The sequence below is a fragment of the Manis javanica genome, chromosome 10 (assembly GCF_040802235.1).
Source record: "Manis javanica isolate MJ-LG chromosome 10, MJ_LKY, whole genome shotgun sequence".
In the NCBI taxonomy this organism is placed as follows: Eukaryota; Metazoa; Chordata; class Mammalia; order Pholidota; family Manidae; genus Manis; species Manis javanica.
Window position 1 is genome coordinate 58086472 of NC_133165.1, and position 23571 is coordinate 58110042.

The following is a 23571-nucleotide window of genomic DNA, read 5'->3' on the forward strand; positions in this document are numbered from 1 at the left end:
AGGGGAAGGAACAGAGACAGGAACACAGCACCATTTTTAGTACAAGGAGACATGACAGCTTGGCGTAAGCTCGATGTGTGACACCTCCGTGTGTAAGGTGTGCGGCTGCCTGGGGAGCGGGGGGCGAGCACCTGGCCGCCTTCCTCCCTGCCAGATGCCCTTTCAGGAAGAGCCTGTGTTGCTCAGACAGACATTCACATCCCTGACTGCTCAGGCACCAGCCTGGCTTGGGACCCAGGAAGGCTGAGGGGGCCTTTCTGAGCTCCCGTTGGGCCTGGGAGGACTCCCGTGGGTCCTTGGCCCTTGGCCTGCAGTGACTTGAACGTCATCAGAGCACCGTGACTTGTGCAGAGCCAGAGTTGCTGCCCTGCTGGGTGCTTCTTCCTCCCTGACCATGGAGACTCCAATAAACCAGACAACAACGAGTGTCAGCAATAGCTTTTGCCTCTCCTTCTGGGGAAACTGCAGTCCTCACTGCCCCCCAGCTGGTGGTCTGTAAATCTTGCCCAGGAGAGCACGAAGTTAGGAGCCAGTCCAGACTCTGCCAGACCTTATCTTGTGTCTAACTGGCCTGCGGAAGCCTCAGTTTCCTCACTGGTGAAAAGGGGATAATGATAGCACCGTCTTGCCGGTATTGGTGAGCCCTTGGTCCTATCACAGCACCAGGCCACTGTAAGCGCTTAGAAAAAGCTAGCTGCCCTTTGCTGTGGTTGGGTACCACCACATCCCTTGTCCCTTACATGCGGAACATAAGTCAAGGTGCCCTGTCCCATGTGTGGCAGTTGCCTGAGCCCGTTTCCTCTTCTGTAACTAGTGAGTAGACACAGATACTCTAGCTCCGGATCCTGAGATGCCGCAGGTTCTCACTTCTCTTCTTTGGCCTGAGCTAGATCAAGTGGGTCTGGGGGAGTTCTTGCTCTGTACCTGAGTTGCCATTCAGGGCCTGCCTCAGGGACTACCTGCATCATTTTCCTGACCTTCAGGGTGAGGGACAGCAGTCTCCCTGGCTCCAAGCCCTGCTCCCCAGGCCACAGGCCTTTCCCTTACTGTTTTTTCCTGGCAGCCCCCAGCTCCACCCTGCAGGTCTTAACCATGATATCTTCAGAGAAGTTTACTGTCGATCAAGGGTCAGCAAACTATGGCCTCTGACAGTTTTGTAAGTACCAGCCATACCCATTCATTTACATATTGTCTAAGATTGCTTTTATAATGCCATGGCAGAGCCGAGTCTTTGCAGCAGGCCCACAGACTCCACAAAGCCTAGAATGGTTGTAGTGTGGCCCTTTACAGAAAACGTGTGCTGCCCCTGCTCCAGCTGTCCTCTTCAGGCTGCTCTGCACTGGGGGGGCTCCCTCGGTCGGCCCCATTCCCACTATGCAGAGCTGGTCTGCTTCTGAGGGCGTCTCCCTACTAGACGGGAGCTCCTTGAGGGCAGGGGCCCTTCCACCCCAGGTCCCAGTCCTCCCATAGCAGGGACACATAGTAGGTACTCAGTACCTATGAGATGGAGAGGTGGCTGGCTAGCTGAATGAATGAATAAAGAAAGAAGCAGAGTAAATAGTTGAGTAAGACAGGTTTTTCCTGGGTGAACCTAAGCTCAGCCTTTTCGGCTGAGGAGATGCGTCTTTAATGTAGACTCGGCAGGAAGTTGTGTCTGCAGCTCATCAGCTCCTCCCCAGGCCTCCCTGTGACTAGGTATCAATGGGGGAAGTGCTGACACTCAACATGCCACCCACTGTGGCAGGCCCTCTGCTGAGTGCCTCTTCTGCAGACATTAGCCCATTCCGTCCCCAGGGTTGCCTTGGGAAGGAGGTGTTCTTACTGAGGAGGTCTATTCCAGAGGAGGAACTGGAACCTGGGAGGGGCTGAGTGGGTTTCCCAGGATACCAGCTGGTAAAGACTTGGGTCAGGGGAGGGGGCTGCCGCCACACCCAGGCAGCTGTGCTGTAGGGCACGTGCTTCCCACAGTACACGTTCTGCCTCTTCTGCAGCCCAGAAACATGCCACGGAAATAGTAGCTGCTGCTTCTGTTTCTTTTAAGACAGGAAGCTCCTTTCAGCTTCTCTGTTTCAAATCTTAAAAGCCTAGCACAGTCAGTAATTGTTCTTTATCATCTGGTGGCATATTTAATGCATTAACCTTCTTTAATTGAAGGGGTAATTCAGGATTGATCTAGCACTCCAAGAGGCACCTATTGTGTGCCTGAATGAACAGAGAGGAGTTGAAAGAGTCTGTCAAGACCATTTCTCAAAATGGGAGCTAGCAGTAACTGTCTCTGAAAGAGCCAGCCCTGTGGAAGACACTCCGTGCAGGATTCTGTGGCAGCGGTGCTCCTGGTGACTTTGCAGAGATCTCTGCTTTTCTCTTTCTGGAGGTGGGGTATTAGGTTGACCCTTAGAGCAGTTCGGGATGCTGTGACCTTAAGAATAGGTGTGGACATAACTGAGAAGAAAAATAAAAACAAAAAACAAAAGTGGCTCCTACTCCTGGGACAGGAGCTGAGGTACCATAGTGTGTGTGTACATGTGTGCAAACAGCAATCCTTTCTTATTTGCCTTTCATTCACTGACTATACCAATCACTGTGTGAGGTGCTGAGTATATGCTAATGAGGCACCCATCCTTTGTGTCCATGAAAAATCTGGCAGAGCATCCAGGAAAGGCAGATCCTACTTGGAAGATGTTGCGTATTCTCCACCCCAGCACCATCAGATGAACTGCATACTGGTTGTAGCAGGCTCATGGTGTGAAAGGCCCAGCCAGTGCCCTCCCAGTGGCTTAAAACCTCTGTCTCCCTGGGTCAGTGCTGGGACGGACAACACCAGGGTCAGCTTCCTTCGGCCCGGGACTTCTTAGATAAGTGTTCAGTTTAACTGTATTGAAGTTCCACTTCCGTAGATCATAAGCTGCAAATGTGGACGATTTCATGTGGTCCGACCTAACATACACCTTTCTTTAGGTGCCAGGCCAGTCTGGCAAGCTGGCAGCACCCCTTTCAGACAGGAGGTGTCCTGAGTTCTGCTCAGGTCCGGCATGTGTGGTGTGTACACTTGGACTTCCTGAGTCCGCCGTGCTTCACGTTCCAAGTTCTTGGAAAAAGCCTCATGTTACTTGCCAGCTCATGACAACTCAGGTGCCATTCGGTAGGCCATGTATTTATGGTGATGTCATGTACTTGTAATCAGAGCATAGAAAACATCCCCAGATTAGGTCTGAAGCGTCAATGCTTTATTCCTCATCATTTGAGTTAAACTGTTCTCCAAACATACTTCATCCACTTACCTCCGGGGTCTTTTTAGAATTTTAATGTTCGCTCTGCCTGGATTCTCTCTCCCCCTACTCTATCTCCTGCCTTCCCTCTAAGCCCCAACTGAGTCTTCTTGCCTGGCTAGACATCACCTTGCCGTCTTCCCTGTCCCGATTGGGACTGGGGCTATTTGAACCTGCTTGGTAGCATTTTCCAGTCGTGTGTAGCACTGGTCTGGGCCTGTGTCAGGCAAGAATGCGACCTTGGGCCTGACTGCCTGGGTCCCGTCGCAGCTGGACAGCCACTAGCTGTGCAATGGTGGACAAGTGACTTCCCCTCTTTGTGTTGGATTGGGGGCATTCAATGAGCTAACTATGGAAAGCACTTAGAATATAGGCCCTAGTACATACGAAGCCTTCACTATGAAATGGCTGTCACTGATTATATTCTGTTTCATTAAATGTATCACTGTAAGCTGCTGTATACTCTTTATTTTAATAGGGCAGGATATAAATATTCTAAATACCACAGACTAAAACCATTCCTTCAAATAAAAACTGATTCCTAAAGCATTTGGGTAGTTGAAGAAGGCCCACAGGGGTATCAACATGAACCTTAGGTACTTTTCCATCTTGCCTTTTTCTGTGAATGGACAGAAGTACACATTCATGAGTATTTGTTGTTGGAATTCTAAAAATCAAAAATGAAAACTTTCCTCATAACCAGCCTCATCCTGGATTCTCCTAAGACTCTGAATTACACCTTTTGGATCAATTTTTACCTCTTATCAAACCTCATTTTTTAGCTATGAAAACAAACATTTGGAGAAAGCACTTGGACCAGGCAGAGATCTCACAGATGGGAAGGCAACAGGATAAGCCAGCAAGCCAGCTCTTCTTACTCGTACAGCAAAATCATTTTTCTCTTGTTGCTGGAGCAGATTCATGGAAACCAGTTGGCCAGGAGGCCTGATTGGATGCCTTTTGGAAACCTCCCAGCCTGAATTGAAATGCAGGTTAACAGACAAGACTTGTCAGCTCATGCATTCTTTCTCAGAGCTCACTCCTGAGATCTTTTCTGTGATGTGACTAACAGAGTCTTCACTTCACTGAACAGAAGCTAACATAGCCCTGCCCCTCACAGAGCCCGTCCTGCCCCTCTCAACACACTTCAGAGGGTCTCCACTGTGGTACAGTTGTCAGGGAGGGACAAGGGAAGGGCTTTTAGAAACCATGCTTCAACTGGTCACTGAAGATAAAAACCGGTGAAATCAGATGACAGTAGCTGAGGCCCCCTCACATAGCCCAAGGAAGCCCAAGATCAGTGCTCGGGAGAGAGGGGGCTGATGAAGATGGTATCCCTGAGAGTGTGCCAGTCATTGTCAATGTATGACACCTTTGCCTCACAGCAGCCCCACAGGGCAATAGCGGAAGGCCCTCATTATCGCCATTCAGAGATGGGCATTGAGGTTCAGAGAGGTTAAGTGAGCTGACCAAAGTCACACAGCTTGTAAGTGACAAAGCTAAGGCATGACTCCATCTCTCTTACTTCAAGGCCTGTGTGTGTCCTGCTGACTGTCCCCAACTCCAGTAAGCTGCCCTGATGCCTGTGGCCGAAATCCCTGTCTGGGTCAGAGACAAAGGTGACCAGTGCAGACACTAGCTGAGCATTTGACAATGTTTTTACATTATTCTTATGATATTCTCATGATTTATATTATTCTCAAGAAGACACGCCTTTAATATCTGAACATCTTTTTCTTAAAGTGCAGATTATTAAGCTTGCTCAAGGCAATTGAGAAGTTTATTTTTAAGTGACCAGCCAGTGATACTGTTTGACTTGTAATTATCTTTCACTGTGACATCTCCCCTTTATGTGCAGTCCAGCATCTGGCAGAATACTCAAGTTCTGAGCTGATGGTGGGAAGAAAGCAGATAATTTTTTCCAGATAATCCTCCTGCCCACATTGTTGCTTGGAAAAGCCTGGCTGTGACACAGGACAGCTCTGTTCATTCAGACATCTGTCCACTGGGCTGCCCAGTGTGCAGAGGACCATCTGGGACTTCCCGTACTGTGTGTGGTTCAGGGTCATGTCTGTCTGTCTGCCTTTGTTATGACAAGCTGTTCTGCTGAGGTGTTTGAATATTAACCCCTTGCATCCAATCCTACTCATTTTCTCACTTCTAATTAAGCACCTTCCTTTCCCTTTTGGATGGTAGTGATTTACTTGGTTTTCACATTCACTAGATTCTACCTGGAGGGACCAATTTGATTCCCCAAGATTGGTTATCCAAAGTATCCAAGTGGCTGCTGGCTGCCTTGAGGTTCCCAGTGCCGCAAGATTCAGTTCCGTTTCCAAAAACATTTTCTGGGTGACATGCTGGGGGTAGAGAAATGAAGAGACACGACTCCCTACCCTCAGGTGGTGCTCAATCTAGTTGGAGGGATGGGAGACAGGCTTGGCAGCAAGGAGAGGGAGGGGTGGTGATCGAGGTTGGCCTAGGGCCCCGTGGGAATATGGAAGTTGGCTATGGTTGGGTGCAGGAGGAAGGACCAGGGGAGGGAGTTCCAAGGAGATGTTTGAGGCAAGCCTTGCAGACAAGAGGACTTAGTCAGGCAGAGAATGCAGAGTGGGAACAGGCAGAGAGCAGAGACGGAGAAAGGCATAGCAAAGACAGGTAACATGGCACACTTGGGGGACTTGAAGTTAGTTCAGCTAAATTATGTAGTGTGAAGTGTATAATGAGGTTTGTATCTGATGCTTTCACTTGGAAGTGGCAGGAGACCTAAACTGGCTTAAACAGAAAGGGAATTTATTACTCCCTGTAAGTGATTAGTCTCGGGGTAGACTTACTTCAGGCATAGGTTGATCAGGGGCTCAAACGAGGTGCATCTGCTCTTGGCATCTCCCTGCTCTGTTCTTTGTGGGCACATCCTCAGATAGTCTTCTCACTGGCTTAAGTTAACTGTGGCAGCTCTAAATATAATCAACTTGACTTCAAGTCAATGAGAAAAGAGTAAGAATCCCCCATCAATCCCAGAAGAAGCCTCACCAAGTCATAGGAGGTCAAGTGCCTCCTATGTGCTGGGGCCAAGGGAATGAGCTGATTGGCTTAGGTCTGAGTCACCGATGCCATCCAGAGCTTGCAGTGTGAGAGGAGGGCAGCCACAGTCGCCAGAGAGGGTGCTGTACATACAGGTGGTCCAAGGCAACGCACACTCAGGGCAGGCTGGCAGAGGGGGCTGCACCGTGGAGTTTGGGCGTTACCCAGAATGGATGAGCATGTGAAGTATTTCTAAGAGCAGAGTGAGCCCTATGACTTAAGCCAGTCATTGTGGCAGTGGGGAAGGTAGGGTTGCTTGGGGGCCTTTTGGGAGTCTAGGCAAGGGCTGATAGAGGACCGAGCTCCAGAGTGGAGAAGAGGGAACAGACCAGAACATGAGGAGGTAGAACTGGCTGAGCTCAATAAGTTCATTTGCCCAGGGGGAAATGGAATTGACTAGTACTGAGCAGTCATGTTGGGTGTCTAAGTCCTGGGAAAGAGCAAGGCTTTTGATCAGGATCTTGACCTGATTGCTTACCTTCTACCATCAAGAGAGAAATTCCGTCCATTGCTAAAACAGTGGCTGCTTTTGCCCTTGAATAAAAGGTCCCCAGAAGTACTTACTGCTGTTCTCATTTATTCACCAGGCTGCTACCCCATGGCCCCCAAACTCCTGAGATTTATGTCCTCATTACTCTTCACCACATTCCTTCTAAGTACACATGAGGTTCTTAAACACGATTTCAGGGCTCGGTGGGAAAATGGAGATGCACTGTAATAGGAAACCAGCTTCTCCACCAGCTCCCCAGGGTTGAGATCTCATTTCCTTTGATGGCAGTGTTCCTGGTGGGGGGGGGCAGAAAGGAACCCTCGTGGTAGGAGTATTAGTAACTAATCACCAAGTGATAGCCACCTCCCATAACCCATAATTTAGCAGTCTGGCGGTGGCCCAGTGTGTGGGGTGACCCAGGACATGCTATCTTATTTAGCAGTGAAACCTATCCCATGCAGTAGCCTTCTGGCACTAAGATAACCATGGAAAGCCACCACTCTGTGACTTGCATCGCTTCAAGAAACAGGTGGTTGCAAACTCAACTGACCTTGCTGGGCACCTCCCCCTCTTCCTGTCCCAAAATAAGAGGGCAGGTATCTGACCATGTGCCAGCAACTGTAGCCATACAGGTCTCTTGGATTCAGGTCTAAAAAGGGGCAGGTCCCAGCTATTTGGCTTTGGACAAATTACTGAGCCTCTGAGCCTTCCTGAACCTCACTTTTCTCATCTGTAGGGTAGGAGACAGCTGTACCCACTTATCAGATTTAGAGGTGACTTAAATGAGATATAAGTACAGGTTGTATAACCCTGGGCAGGTTGCTGGACTTCTTTGAGGCAATGTCCTTTAGTGATTGTCAACCAGGAGTGATTTTGCTCCTACAGGAACATTTGGCACTGCCCGGAGGCATTTTTGGGTATCACAACTTGGGGGCCGCTACTGGCATGTAGAGAGTAGAGGCCAGAGATGTTGCTAAACAACAGTGTGCAGGTTGTCTCCCAACAAAGAAGTATCTGGCTCCAAATGTCAGGCTGAGGTTTAGAAACTGATGTACAAAAAGGACTTGGTGCAGTGCCTGGCTTAGAGTGTGTTTCAGGGGAGGGTGGCTGTCAAACGGTGGGTGCTGTGTGCCAGGGACTGTATTGAGGTTAGAGGTCAAAGACGGACTCTGCTGGATGGTGGCAGTAACAGTGCCAGAGCCTGTGAGGCAGTTGGGGTTGAGGGGCTGGGACCAGTCTGGGAGGAGAGGGCACCTGAGCTGAGTGCTGAACTCAACAAGAATCCTTTCCTCTTCTTGCCCCCACTTAGCCTGGCTGATGTTGGGGGAGGAGCACCAGCTCTGCACCCAGGTGTGGAGATGGAGTGACCTGCCTGTGTGACTCCTGCACCCTGCTGAGTGTCAGTCCCATGGGCCTGTGGGAGTGAGAGGAGCTGGGCAGCAAGTGTGCTGGCAGGCCTAGCATCCCAGGACAGCAACTACCACTTCGTTTGTTACTTTTGAGGCGGTTTGTTAGTGAGAGGCATAATTTAGGACCTGGAGTTGGCTTCATCTTGGTCAGCTGATAAGCACCCACTTTCTCAAGGCACGGGGACCCAGCTGCAGAAAGGATTCTTCACAGCAAGACCTGGGGCCATCCCACCTACTGGCACACGTGCCTCCCTCCCACCCTCCACCTGTCACCCTCTGTACAGACATGGACACCAGAATACAAAGGCAGTATTTCTGCAGACAGACCAACCACGGGAAGTCTCCAAAACAGAAATGTGAAACTCATGGCATTCCCACTATTATCCATTGCTGTGTCCACACAGACATGGCTAATCAATCACAGCCTCTCTCAGGAGCTCAGACCCATTCTCAGAGCCCTCCTTCACAGAGCCACTACCTTCCCCAGACAGCCACCTCTACTGGACTGATGTATAGGCAGCTCCAGACTCGGCAGATCTGCCATCTTTGTTCTAAATCCTTACTGACTTTATGGCTGTGGGTATGTCACTTGATCCTTCCAAGTTTGTTTCCTCTTCTACAAAATAAGGGTAGTAATACCTGCTTTGCATGGTTTTATTAGCCCTAGAGAGACAAAAATATATAGTGTGTGGCATAGGTCCCATTATAGAGGAAGAGCCCAATAATTGTTAATTGCCTTCCTGTTTGCATAAAACTCCTTCAAAGACTGCAATAGGACTGTGATCCATTTTATTCCCTCTGCTGTTTTCCTTTACCTTTTCAGCTGCATTTTTCTTAGTCCTTATTTGGAATGGGGTCATTTAGAGAGCAGAGATGGTGTCTTAGGATTCTTTTTGTGGCTTTACTATCCAGATGTGGTAGTCAGATGTATAGGGATGTGTCAAAGGCTGCCAAAATATCCATTTCTCACTTATCTCTTAGTAACAAGCCTGGGCGGTGTGTCCAAGTAGAAAACACTAAGTTTCTCAGTTTCCCTTGCAGCTATGTGTGGCCATGTGACTAAAAGCTGGTCAATGAGATACAGGTGACATGTTGGCTGTGGCTTCCCAGGAGTGATGCTTAAAGGGAGATACCTTATCTGGGTAGTACATGCCTTGCACTTCTCTTTTTCCTTCCTGATGCCTAGAATTCAGATGTGATAGTTGGAGTTGCAGTAGCCATCTTGGCCCATGAGGCAACCTTGAGGAGGTCAGCAGTGCAATGAGGATGTCAGAGCAGTCAGAGTGAAGGCACTGGGTCCCTTATGACTTCGAGGAGTAGCTATATTCCAAAATCACAAACCACACTCCATCTACAAAATCCTGGACTGCCTCCCTCCAGATGCTTGTGCATGAGAAAATAAACCCAAAATGATTAGGCCCCTGCTATTCTGGATCTAAGTGCAATCCCTAATTGCTACAAAGAGTTCTCTGAAAGAGGTTGAAAGAATTGTATGCCCAGAACCCTAGAGGTGATGTAGCACATGGCATGTAGGGATCTTGGAGTCATTTCTTCAGCAGCTATTTATGAGTTCCCACCTGTACTGGGTGCTGCCAGGCTATATGGCTCATTGCTGGGCTTAAGAGGGAAAATAGAATCTGAGGAGGGAGATGAGCAAGGGAAAATCATGCTGTGCCTTTAAGCCATGTCCAGGAATGCAGACTTAATCTTGAGCACAATGGAGAAGGATTAAAAAACTTGAAATATGTGCTTTGGAACTGCCATTCTGGTTTTGGCATGGAAACCGGGCAGGAAGGGAGAGAGCTCACATCCTCCACGCTGACAGGGTTCTTGCACCCTTCTAGGAGACCTGAGCCTGTCAGCCAGCTACAAGTCCTCCATTTCCACACCAGAGTCCAGAGTCTTACTTGAGTGACCAGTCACACTTGGTAGATTTCTGGAATTTTCCAAAACACCCACAGATTTTGACATTCTAGTCTGGACCTTCTAGACCCTGGGTCTGCCCCTGTCAAAGGCCCTGTAATTGAAACCTTGTCCATTCCCGGTCAGCTGCAGGCCAAGCAAACTATGGAGACGGTTGGCCCAACATCCGCTGTGTGTGTCATTGGCCTCTAGGTGGCGATGGCTGTCTGCTGCCGCGCTGCCTCTCAGCACCATGGCAACCAGAAGTCCATTCCTCCCCATTAACCAGGGTTCCTTGTCTCTGCCCTGCTTGAATTTTAGATCCAGGTACCTCCCTCCTTCTCTGTGCTACATCCTACCCTTTGACTTCCTGGTTTTCACTGCTGTTATTGTCACACATCTTCTTTACAAAATCTTTGCATGTAGACTGGATGGGGTATCGCACACAGAAGTCTGCATATGGAGACTTGAGTCCTGCCTGTCAAAGACATCAGTCCATTGCTCACCATCAGACGGTCAGTCACTGAGGACAGGCATGTTTATGTGTTCATAAGCAACGTGATGCAGGATCACTCTGCCATCCTCCTGCCTGCCTTCTTCCTTCTTTTACTTCCATCCGTCCATCCGTCCATCCATCCATCCATCCATCCAAGCACTCAGTAGTCTATCCATCCACCTCCCCACCCATCCCACATGCACTGGGCCTGTTGAGACCCTGAGGATTCCCAGGACTATCTCAACCTGAGGGTTCTCAGAGAATTTATCCCCTGGTAAAGGTAGAAAGACATGTAGAGGCATGAATGCAGGTCAATGCTCAAGGTGATGTTCATGTGTTTCATTTGACCTTTCATTCACCGAATGGTGGCTATTGGGCACCTGTCAGGTGCCAGGCCTGGTCTGGGTCCTGGAGTGTAGTGAGGAAGACTTGCAGAGTTTATGTTCCAGTTGAGAGGACCCAGAGAGCAGCCAGTAAGCAAACGGGCAGGCTGATTACTGAGGATGCCAAATGCTGGGAGGAAACACAGTATATGGGAGAGAGGATGACTTGGGGGTGGGGCTTAGATAAAGGCTGCTGTACAGGCCACTGGGGGACGGCCAGGGAAGGTAGCCGGAGGCAGGTAAACTGAGTCTTGGGAGCCGTGTGAGGTTTTGCAGAGGGAAAGGCATTGCCGGCAGAGTGCCAAAAGGCAGCATGGAGCGGAGCACACTCACGGTGGTCGTGAGCGAGGACACTCAGGACCCTAGTCCTCAGGCCTGCCAGTCATGACCTCCTCACTGTGGTGGCTGGTTGGGCCCCAGGACCTTCATGAGTGCTCTGAGATGATTTGTAAAAGTGAGTGTGTGTACACATATCTTTGGCGTATATATGTGTGCAGCTGGTGAGGTGTGTGTGCACACCAAGTGGGGGTGTGCGTGTAATTGTCTCCTTGTCAGGAGACAATCCACAGGCTTTATGAGTGTTTGGGGAAGTGTGGGACCCAGGAAATGTGGTCTGACTCAGAGTCCTGGCCTGCAGGGAGGCGTGCCAGGGCTTCCGAGCTGCTCGGGAGTGGCCCCTACCCAGGAACTCTGGAAGGCCAGGGACCTTCATCATCTTGTCTGCCAAAGGCCTCTAGAGAAAGTGCTCTGAGGTCTCCATGCCAAAGGAGTTCTGGGATCACGCTGCCACAGTTGATTGTGACAGCTCCTGTGCCACCATGCCACCTTCTTCAGTGGCATGTAAGCCAAGATAACAGGCAAAGCCGTTCCCCCTTGTCTTCCCCTCATCAAATGGCAGTACAGTCACAGAGAGTCAGGCCACACTATGTGTCCATCTAACATTCAAGGGCTCCAACCCCTCCTAGAATTGCTACTAACACATGATGGTGTCATGCATATGTCACTGGGCCATCACAACAGCCCTGTTTGGGGATGCTTATGGTATTCCCCATTGTATGGATGCTAAAATCAAGGCCCAGAAAGGCTAAGCAGCGTGGCCACAGTCGCCCAGCTGGATGGAGCAGGGGCTCAACCAAGGAAGCAGATACTGCAGCCGGGGCTTTCACTTCTCTTCTCCTGAGAGAGGCCCATGCTGGGTGGTCAGGGTACAGAGGCAGCGGGTCTGCAGGATGCCTACGTGCTGCTCTCTTTAGGCCCTAGCTTCCTGAGCACTTTCTCTGCTGCTGGTGGCATGGAGGAAATTGCACATTTGGGGCTAGAAAAGATAAAAGTTTGAATCAGGCCACCACTACCTTCTGGGCCTTCAGGCAGGCCCCTATTCACACACCATTTACCTTCCCATAAAAAATGCAGATGAGACCAGATGACATGCACTAATCTTTTCCCATGGTGCCTTGCAAACCTGAGAAGTGAACACATGTTCATCCCAGTCCTCCAGGAACTTTTTAAATAAAATATCACTATCTGATGGATGTCATCATGGAGGAGAAATGAGTATGAGGAGCAATTAACTGTATTACAATGTTTGTGGTCTGCACGCAGGCAAAATTTGGTTGTGTGCGGAGGTAAAAGAGGGTTCTTCCTAATGACTAATACGTATCTATAAGCATACATTAGACAGAGGTGCACAGCGTTCTCACATCACATCTGAAATGTTCTATTGTTCTGTTTGTTTTTCATTACTCTGAAATGATTACTGCAAAAATTCTTAAATTGGATGCTTTTCAAAGAGGAAGATTAAAGACCAAAGCATAGGCTGACAGCTGTGTAAAAGCATACATCTGTGCTGTTGGGGGTAGAGCTTGGGCTCTTGATAGCACGTGAGGAAACATTCAGGCTTGTCGGGTGGAAGGGCGCATCTCCATGCTCCCTCTGGGAGCCCGCATGGAGTAAAGTTGGCATCTTGTCGCATTTCTGTCCAAGCCCAATGCCATACTTTTGGCGTCATGTAACTAAGCCTCCTGGGCGCATTTCAGTCGGGTAATGGGTCCCCTGATGCCAAGACAGGATGCTAAGGCACTCTGGAGAAACTTAGCAGAAACTGGGAATGAGCTGATGCACAAGAGGAAGAAAAATCTGGCCTTGCCATGCCCACCAAAATCCCAGGTGTCTTACCTCAGTAACTGCCTGGGAATGTGTAGTTATGATTAAGGATCAGTTCTTATAGGACAGTCTTAAATTTATGAACCCAACCCACCCCCTTTTTTTGAAAGTCACCACTCATCCTGTTTCTTGAGTGAGGAGGGCAAGATTTGTAGTCCTGACGTTGGCTCCAAGGTTGTCCAGCCCACAGTTGCCAGAGTCCCTGTGAAGGGTACAAGAAGCTTTGCATTATTATGCAAAAGGCCCATTAAACCCAGAAAAGGGAGTACTTAGGACACCAGGCAGGAGAGGACACGGAGTATGTTTGGGAATGTTTTAACAATCTTCTGCTTCTCTTCCTCCCACATACACACCACACAGACACAGAGAGGCAGATACTTGCCATAGCTTTTTGGCCCAGAGTGAACACCTACCCAGGGGAAAACTATTCAGCACCTGGCCTAATCACATTCTCTTTTGGTCTGAATTCTTTTGGGTGCAAGTGGCAAAAACCTCATCTTAAACTGGCTTAAACAAAAAAGGGTTTATAGGCTTATGTAACGAAAGAGTTCAGGTATGGCTTGCTCCAGGGGTTCAGTCTCCCTCTTTGCCTCCTCCTACTCCTTCCCCCACTCTCTCCCTGGCTCCTTCTCCACACATAACCACCGACCCTCCACAAAGTATACTTCCCTCTGTAATGGCTTTACTTTCTAGTAGGTTCCCCTCCTGTGGTAGCCACCAACAGCTCTCTGCTCATATCCTCATAGGCCAAGTATAACTAAAAAATGCCCCTCACCTCTTTCCCAGACAGACAAGCTCCTGATAGTCATGGCTTCCATGAAATGCCCTTGCTGTGGTGCATACAGGCCTTTGATTGGCAAGATCTTGATCTCATGCACTCCTCTGGAGTCAGAGCTGGGGTGGGATCCATAGGAAGCACAGAGACTGAGGTTGGGTGGAGAGCAGGTCCCTAGAGAACTGAGTTGCTGCTGTCAGGAGCAGGGGCTATGGCTGCCAGGCAGAGGGAGCAGCAGTGTTGACCATGGAGGCACTCCAGGAACGTTCGGGATTGGGCAGGCGTTGACTGCATTGGTCTGAATGCATATGGGGCTGGATTGGAGGGGTGTCATGTGTGGACTGTGAGCCAAGAAGTAGAGAAAGCAAGGCCATCGAGGGGAGCAGAGTTGAGGGGGCACAGAAAGGGAGAAGTGGAGTGTGGGCAGGCAGCTAACCGCCCTGGCCCTGGATGGCTTCTGGCTCCTGGTCCAGCCCTTCCACAGACCCAGAGGCACTTCCAGCCTGGGTTCTCTGATATACCCTGGTGTCCTTCCAGTAACTTCCCATTTACCCAAAGCCATCATGAATTGGCTTCTCTGCTTGGCAACCAAAGAGCCTGTGACTGAGAAGGACCAGGGACACTGTTAGACTAGCTACAGGGTTGCTTTCCAGGAAATAGTGTCCGGTTCTTGGTGGACCGAGGTGCCCAGAGCAGAAGCAGGGTGAGGTGGAGCAGAGCCTGGCATGGATCCAATACTATCCATTGAGGGAGGTCACCAGCTTCTTAAAGGACAATTAGCAGCAGTAGGAGGAAGAGGGTCATTCTTAATCACATTAGAAAGTGACACGTTTTCCTTGCTGGGCTAGTTCTTGCTGACTTATGGCCATCCTTGCTGAACTATTGCCTCCCTAGTCCATTCGTTTACATAAGAGCTGCTTGCTGAATGACACTTGATCGCACAGCCCACATCTTAGAGGCCAAATGCAGCTGAATAGTCCCAGCAGAGCCAAAACTATTCAGCAGGGGAAACCCTCAAACCATCTTTTGGGGATAGCCATTTCTTTGCTATCTTCAGAATTGAGTGTATTGCTTGTTCGGATGCCAAGTTCTTTTGCAATGATTTCATTGTTACTGATTTCCTAACCTCAAGAACATTTGATTTGGGAAGGTCTTGGTGTAATCAAGCCAAGTAGAAAACTCCTCCTGTAGCTTTGATCTGGATTGCCCTCCCTCCACCTCCCACCCTGAGCCAGCTCCTGCTCATCCTTCAAGGCTTTGCTCAGATATCCTCTCTTCCAGGAAGCCTTCCTTGCTGGCCTCCACACTGCATTCCTTGCTACTTCTTGTCTTCAGGCCTCCTGTGCTTCGCTTTGTCATAACACTTACTTTGTCAGACTGTAGTTTTTGTCTCATTGTCTGTCTGCTTCACTAATGTGTGAACTTCTTTAAAGCAGGCACATAGCTTTCGCTAATAATGGTGACCTTTTCTTAAATATTTGTTGCTTAGGAGAGTGGTTGATCTTAAACACTATCCTAGAAGGTAGGTACTAAAATTGTCCACCTTTTACATTAAGAAGTTAAGGCACATGGGAAGATTTAGAAAATTACTTAAGATCGCATAGCTAATAAAGAAGGTGAAATCAAAATTTGAACACAGGCAGCCAGCCCTAGGCCCCAGATCGTGCTTATGATCTCTGCTCCAAACTTTGGTCCCCCTCCATCTTTCTCCTTGCAACTCGCACAGTTCTGGCACTTAGCAGATGCTCAGTAAACACCGGGTAAATGGTAGTGGATCAAATACCTCTGAATGTGAAGCTCAACTTAGGAGGACATGGCCAGAGGTGGTTTTGCTTCCCTTCCTACTGTGAGAAGAGGTTTTACTCCCAATTGCAGCTTTGCAGTCAGAGAGCAAATGCTCACCAGGGCACTTCTGTCCTCACTGGGGCAGAGAGCTGGCCCTGATTTTTAAAAACATATCCTACACCCACAGCTTTCTCAGAGGCTTTCCCTCTGAGGACAAAGTGTAAAGTGACCTCCTGTCAGTCGCAGCAAGGTCACAGCAGGGTGGGGCTGAGACACAATTTGAGCATCAGTTCTTCCAAGGGGGGTTTTTCTTGAAATGTCTTCATACTGAAAGAATTCAGGCGTGTATGGAGACCCATATCACAAACGTCCTAGGCCCCAGCACTGGCTTCATGTGGGTTGCCTGACTTGGTTTCCTGCTGTGGGCGAGATTGCCTTGTCCCCAGTCCCCAGGGAGCTCTCAAGCCCTGGCCCTACAGCTTAGGTCAGGGACCTGCTTCCCCACCCTGCCCACCATGGCAGTTTCCTCTTCTTTCCTAAATGACAGAGAGGTTCCTTTTGTTTTGGGATGTGGCTGTGCATTCAAAATATCTCTACATTTGAGCATTTATCCGATTGTATTTGAGGAGAAGAGGGAGGGGGTCAGCTATATGTTGTCTTCAAGGTGCCCACCAGAAGTCCCGCTTACTTGAAACGTGCCATTAAATTTCTCTATTACCAAAGTCAATATTGAAAAGAGGAAAGAAAACCACAAAGAAACTGTAAAGATCATAAAAATCTACCATCATTAAGAAATTATTTGATCTGAGTCCTTAATTTTAGGGATACAATTGACACACACACACACACACACACACACACACACACACACACACACACACACGGCTGGAATCATATTTATCAATATATCCTAAGTCCCTATATCCAATTATCTCAGAGTAAACAGATGTTCAGCTTCTGCCTCCCCCTTCCTCCCAACCCCAGGAAGCTAACTGCCCTGGTATTTCTCTCTGTAGAGAAAGAACCAGGACATTTTTCTACTTTGCCAGTAAGTCTAAGATTCTATCCATACTATCCATAATTTTGGTGCTGCAAACTGACTCACTGGCTTTTAGCAAGTGATCATCTATTGCAGTGCAATGGCTAAGGGGGCATAACATAACGTGCAGGACTCAGATATCCAGACTGCAATGTAGGACTGCAGGATGAAGTCATGTTTTCTTTTTAAGTTCCCCAAATATGATCACTGGAGCCCCCAGCAGCTTGATTGCAGGAAATGAGCCCTCATCAAAATGGCTCCAGCTGTTTCTGAGTTCCCAGGGACGGTCTTACGTGCACTCAGAGACCTGCCGTGGTGGCTTTCTCCATGGCCACACTGTCGCTGCCCATGCTGAAGGTGATCCTCATCAGGCCGCTGGGCCTCTGGGCCTGGCTGCCCGTGGCTACTGCTGCTCCGGCTTGGGGTGGAGGACGGGTACAGTGCTTTCTGTACTTTTTTCAAACCCAAATATGACAGCTGAGTCTGTTCCCTGTATGCCCTCTGCATGCTCAAGGCCAGGCTAGAACTTGTAGTAAAGCTGTGCGAACAGTTTAGGGATCCTGTCAGAAAAATATGACATGGGGGCAGAGTGCCCTCAGTTGCTGCTGCTGGGTGTGGCCACCCCTAAGTCCAGGCCCATCTTCTGGGGCTTCTGGAAGGTATCTCCTGCCTTGCTTCTAGTCTCCAGCTTCCAGAAAGGGCCAGCTCACTGCCCCACCATGGGAGGGCTCTGCCTGGAGCCCAGGGCCAGCGGCCATGAATCCCAGGGCCATTTCATACTTGTCTCCTCGATTCTCTGGCAGAGGCTGGTGTGAGCAGTGGTGGGAGCCAAAGGGGATTGTAGGGGGTGTCTGCGGAGCAGGAGATCCTTGGTGGGCTCTGAGGGATTGGAAGGTTCCTTTAGCTTCGCAGGTATGACGTGAAGTGGAGTCTGTGCCCAGAAGTCCTTGTGAGAGCCCGTCTGCATTTGCCCTTCATGGGAAGTAGTCCTGCCCATGGCTTACCTAGTCGTAGACTTTATTTTAGAGCCAAAGGGCTAGTGACAGGTTCAGGAGCTCTGCGAGCCAAGGGAACCAGAGTCCCTGCCTTTTTTGCTAGTTTCCCTTGGTCTTGAGGAGCAGGCAGTGTACAGTGATGAGAAGACATGGGCCCTGATTCAGGCGGACCTGCGCTTCGGCATTTGCTTCCCAGAGGCTCGGCCGCAGTAAGATGGAATGGCTGATAAAAGTAGAAGTGGTTTATGAATGGTAGTGTTAAAAATCTCTAAGAGGAGACAGAAGTCTGTGTTCTCCATTCAGTAAAGTTAAAGAGGGTGAGAGCACATGCATTTGTGTATCAATGGTCGTTGTTCACCACAGCAGACATCTCTGCTCTCATTACCCCCTCCAGATCCATCAGAGCTGTAAAGGACAGTCCTGTGCTCTGGGAAGCCCTGGTCCATGTATTGGACACTTGTCTGTCAAGCACATGCTCAGACAGTGACATCTGCTTTTGCAGGACCGTGATGGGGGAGAGCAGTCAACAAGGAAGTGCTCGGCCTTGCTTCCAGGGACAGCTGCCCAAGACACTGTGCCCCCCTTAACCTCTGCTCCTCTGCCTATCCATCCATGCATGCCATTCTTCTTAAAACTTTATCTGAGTGAACATACATTGAGTGTCTCCTTTGTACCGGGGCAGGGGATACACAGTGAACAAAATCAGGTCCCTGCCCTCAGGAGCTTAGACTCTGGTTGAGAGAGATAGTCAGTAAGAAGGAAAAGAAGTAAATACTTGGCATGCCAGGTGGTAGTGGGTGCTGGGGAACAGCAGCAACAGCCAGAGGCCTCCAGGAGTGAAGGGACAAGCTTTCTGGGCAGAGGGAACGGCAACGGCATAGGCCCTGAGGCTCCACCCCCTGGTTGTGCTCTGCCGTCTGAATCCCCCCACTCTGCCCATCTCGGGCATCCTCTCACACCTGTCTTGTCTCCCTGTGACAGCCCCTAGTCTACACAACTGCCACTGCCTGGCCTCTGAATGTCTCCTGCCCTTTGGCCCAGAGCTGTTTCCCTTCCATGACTGGCCCACTAGGCCCCATGTTTGTGCTCAGTCATCCCTGCTTACCAAACCTAGCCCATGCCCAGGCTTGGCATGGCTGGGAGAGCCACTTCCTACTCTTACAGCTCTTACCTCCAGGTGGGGTGGTCCGTGCATGCGTGTGACTGTTGTCATAAGGTTGTCTGTCTTCCCTGGCTGACTGTGGCCAGCAGGGCAGAGATGGTACCTGGTTTTGTTCTCCTCATCCCCAGGACTCAGGCTGAGCTTGGCATATAAGAGGCAGTTGTGGTTACCCAGAGGAAGGAACCAGAGCTGTTTGGGGGCCAGAGGATGGGGGCTGATGGAGAAAGAAGAGACTTGAGCAGGCTCTCGAAGGAAGAGTAGATCACTGACCCCAGAGTCCCAGTCTCATCAGCTCCAGGAACCACTGAGGGCAGCCCAGTGGACAGCTGATCATTGGGTGCTCCTGGCTGTGCAGCTTCAGAAGCATGCAGATTGGAGACAGCAGAGCTTGGGCTGCAGCAGTCACCGTGGTCCTCTCACCAACAAGAAGCTTGCTGCTCAACCTGTGTCTCCGACTGCAGCATCCTGTCCAGGTGGGGCAGAGGCTGGTCCTGTTTCACTCCTAAACTGCTCATTCTGTGTCTGTCTTTAAAAGCTATGTGGCATTGTGCTGGCAAGTCTTAGTAAATAACACATCCCCTCCTCTATTAGTCGGCCCTTTACACAACCCAGTGAACCCAAGAGTCGTTTTCCTCTGGCTAAGTTACTCTTCTTCCTCTCGGCTTTGGCTGCAGCAATATCACTCTATTAGCATGGTCATACAGTAATTCAGGCATTTTTTTCTAGCAATGAGGACACTTATACTTAATAACACATGAAGCCATTTCATTAAAAGGAAAGTTTTGTTAGGATGCATTAACACAGGCCACCAACCAAAGCACAAATCATTCCATCCCTTGGATATTAGGGAAGCGAAGTGAATTAGGAACCTCAAGCCATTTGTAAAAGAATCTTTGTTATCCTGCTGTCATCTGACTGTCTGTGCATTTAACAGTCTGTCTACGGGGCATCTGAGTGTGAGTTTATAGCACTTGTTCTTCCCTGATACGGAGACCCAGAGGCATGGGCTTTGGGTATAGCATCAGCGTGAGGCCCTATTCTGGCTCAGCTCCCCACTCCCTGGGTCCCTGGCACATTCCTTACTGGCTCCATGTCTCTGTTTGGGGTCATATAAAATTGCAGGGCTTTGATGAAAGTTGTAGGTAAAGCACCTGGCACATAGTAGGTACTACTAAATGGTATGTCATCTTTTGTAAGACCCAGGAAATTCTCATAGTTCATGTTAGTTTTTGCTCTGTAATCGCACAATGTGCATGCCGATGGTCCCAAGATGGAGGAGTTAGGATAATTCAGCAGTCGCCTGGAGTTTGAAATGAAGAGGCCTGCATTTGATCTATGCTGAAGAAAGCAGAGGCAGCCTGATGTTTTGTTTCCAAAGCAGCTGTGTGTAAATGAGCATTTATTTTCAAATTCTTGCTGCATTCCCATCTGCGGGTTTCTCCACAGGGTCTCATCCTTGCAGAGGTTTACAGCATCCATCAAGCATCTCCTGTCCTGTTCCCATCCTAAAATAGCGCTCTTGGCCAGGAACCTTGGTGTGTATGTGACAGGGGTGTATACATGCCAGGCCAGTCGGCAGAGAGGTACTCAGCTCATCAGAGTCAGAAGCCCCAGTAGTGCTTCCCAGGTTTGGGGTTAGTGCTTGAAAAGCCACCCGAGAAGGTCATTTACTGAACTCTGCTGTTTCTGTTTACAGATATTTGCAAAGCAAAGGGGAGGCTTAACTGCCCAGCCCACAGACTGCATTCTGTTTGTGTTCCCTCGCCTGCCTAGCATTCGACAATTAATTAGGCATGGTAATTACCTGCTTTAATTTCGTGATTGCACATCCTATAATTACTCCTAATTCTGTAATAGGGAAGTTCGTGTACACAAAGGCAGATGACAATGAAGGTGACGGGTTACAATATGAACAGCTGCCACTGCCTCCTGCCTGCCCGGCGTGGGCCAGGCATGGCATCTCACAACCACCCAGCGTGATTGGCTTTGTTCCCATTTTACAGATTGGGAAGCTGAGTCTTGAGGTGGAATATCATCTCCAGGATCACAGCTAGCAAAGGGAGAGCTGGGATTTGAACCCGGGCCCTTTCATTTTATCACTCTGCCTCTTGCAGCATAGGCCTCAAGTGTGCCTAAGGCCCAGTGTTCTGCTGGCTAGAAGGCCTGTGCTGTGCCTGGCAGACCCCTAAAACAGGGCAGGGACTTGAACCCACTACAAACAAACGTTTTGATCTTCATCCTCCCTCCTCCTCCATAGATATACATGTATGATTCTGCATATAAAATCAGGGTTTGAAGAGGTGCATTTGCTTACACCAGGATCACTTGACTGCTAAGAGGAGAGCTGGAATTCTAATACAGGTCTGCCTGCGTCCAGAGTCCAGTCTCAGGACATTTTTTCAACACTGACATTGTGTGTTAGGTTCAGGTTCAATATAAATTAAATCTTAAGTTTATAATTCAGTTAGTTTTAATTATTGATTAAAGAACTTCTGTATATAGCCGTGTAACCACTGTCCAGAGATACAGGACATTCCAGAATCCAGAAAATTGGGCTCTGTCTAAGAACCTTGCCTACCCACAAGGTCATGAAGATATTCTTGTATGTTTTTTCCTAGGAGCTTTATCATTTTACCATTCACATTTAGATCTATGATTCCAAAACAAATGTGCAAAAGCCAAGCATATGAATTTTCACAGCAACCTTATTCATGACAGCCCCAACCAGAAACAACCCAAATGCTCATCCCAGCAGAACAGGTAAATAAAGTGTGGTATAGTTTTATGGTAGAATACTATATAGCAGTGAACAAGAACACATGCATGCTATACAAAATAACATGGAGACGTCTCAAACACAGTATAGAGTGAAAGAAACCAGGCACAAAGTAGAGGAGAACACTCTGTATGAGTCCATTTAGTTGAAGTCCAAAAACAGGTGGAAGAAACTAGGGGAAGGTATGGCAGAGTAGATGAGTGGTATTGACTGGTAAAGGCCGTGAGAAGCTAATCTAAATGCCCTGGAAGATACTCTTAATCTTCTAAGTCAGAGCTTTTCTGGAGGCCCTGCCTATGCAAGAGATTGTTCTGGATTCAGGTCATTAATGAACCGAGGTTTTTGCCTTTTCACTTCTTACCCTCTCCTTACCCCCCAGTGTTACTACTACTACAGGCATTCCCAGGGTAATTCTTCCCGGTGGAAAAGAAACCTCATGATTTGAACTTGCTCTTAAGATGGAGAAGAGAGGCTTTGCCCTGCCGCCTGATTACAGATATTACCCTCTATTTTATTTTCCTTTTGCTGAGTCAAGGAAATTGAACTTGAAGTGGCTTTTTATTGCTTGTTTTAAAAGGGAACTTGGTTTTGCTGGAAGAGGTCAGCTCTTGTTATTCCTCCCAGGAATTATTATCTTTATGGCTCAGGCAGAAGGAAGTGGAGCCTATCAAACTCGATTTGGAGGAGGGAGCCCTTTAAAGTACAAAAAAAAAAAAAACTAACAATTTCAGACATAGCCCTTAAAATTCTTCAGTAAAATAAGTATACAATTTGGTTAAGTGTAATTCAAGGACAAGTTAATTTGCAGAGAAAGTTTCTCAATCTTATTGCTAAAGGCACTGCTGTGTAGGATGGACTTGTTTAGGTAATTCGCGGTAGTTTGGCCTTAGCTCCTGTGGGGAAAGGTGTGCATGAAAAGGCATGATTGGAATATCTGGTACCAGGGAGGCCATTCTGAGGACATGTGAGCTGTCCAGCAAAGGGGCATTTGGGATCAGAGGTATCAAGCAGGGACCTTCCTTGCCAGCAGTGCTGGCTCAGGGTTCATGGGGCCTTTGGGAGCTGCAGGCCTCTGATGGCCTAGAGACCTTACGGTGTGCTGTAATAGAAAGCACCAGGCCTTAGACATCTGAAAGAACTGGGTGCAGATCCTTTATCCCCCCACTTCCCCTGGGTGAGTGACATACCCTCTCTGAGCCCATGTCTTCATCTGTAGACAGGGCGACTTTATCCCATCTGCCTCGCAGATTAATGTGGGAATGAAAGGTGAGGTATGCAGGGCACCTGGTGTAGGACCAAGCACATAGCAGGTGCTTCATGAGTGGCAGGTGTTAATGTTGAAGGTATTTATATTTTTACTGGAGCTCTGAAAAATGTAATTTTACTCTCTTGGGTCTGAAGTAGGCAAATCTGCTCTTGCTGAATTTCTCATAGCGCTTTGTAACTTTGCTAACTGGAGAGATCAGGATTTTATCAGCATCCAGGCAACTGAGAACAGAAACTTGAGAACAGGGCTGCTTGACCTGAAGTCTGTGGTTACTTCTGCAGGCTCTGTGGCTGTCTCTCCCCTGCCTCATTATCAAGTGGCCTCCAGATGCAGTAGAAGCTGGTGCCAGAAATGTCCATCGGCCACTTTTCACCTTTGAGAAAGCCTCAGTCTAGTGATGCTGACAGAGGCAGGAGTGGGGACAGTCACAAACTTGATGGAAGCCCCAAGAACTCCCTCTGTCCCTGGTTCCCCCGTGAGTGTCAGTTCTCACCGCCCAGTGTGCCTGGAAGGCTTCTCTCCTGGCTTGATGACTCAGGGCGACAGCCGAGCTTTGGAGAAAGGGGCTCCAGGGATGGT

At 48.9% G+C, this 23571-nt stretch overlaps 1 protein-coding gene across 4 annotated transcripts in view; it reads left to right on the forward strand.

Moving 5' to 3' along the window:
* Nucleotides 1-23571, forward strand: part of LOC108401178 (sorting nexin-29) — a 585108-nt gene that overhangs the window by 453454 nt on the left and 108083 nt on the right. The window contains exon 17 of one of the 4 annotated variants that reach the window (XM_073215555.1): nt 1-22475. This exon is cut by the window's left edge and continues 21631 nt beyond it. The exons of the other annotated variants lie outside the window; for them this stretch is intronic. The gene's annotated coding sequence lies outside the window, so the exon portion shown is untranslated. Of the gene's footprint in view, nt 22476-23571 lie in introns of those variants that run through there. 4 annotated transcript variants of the gene reach the window in all.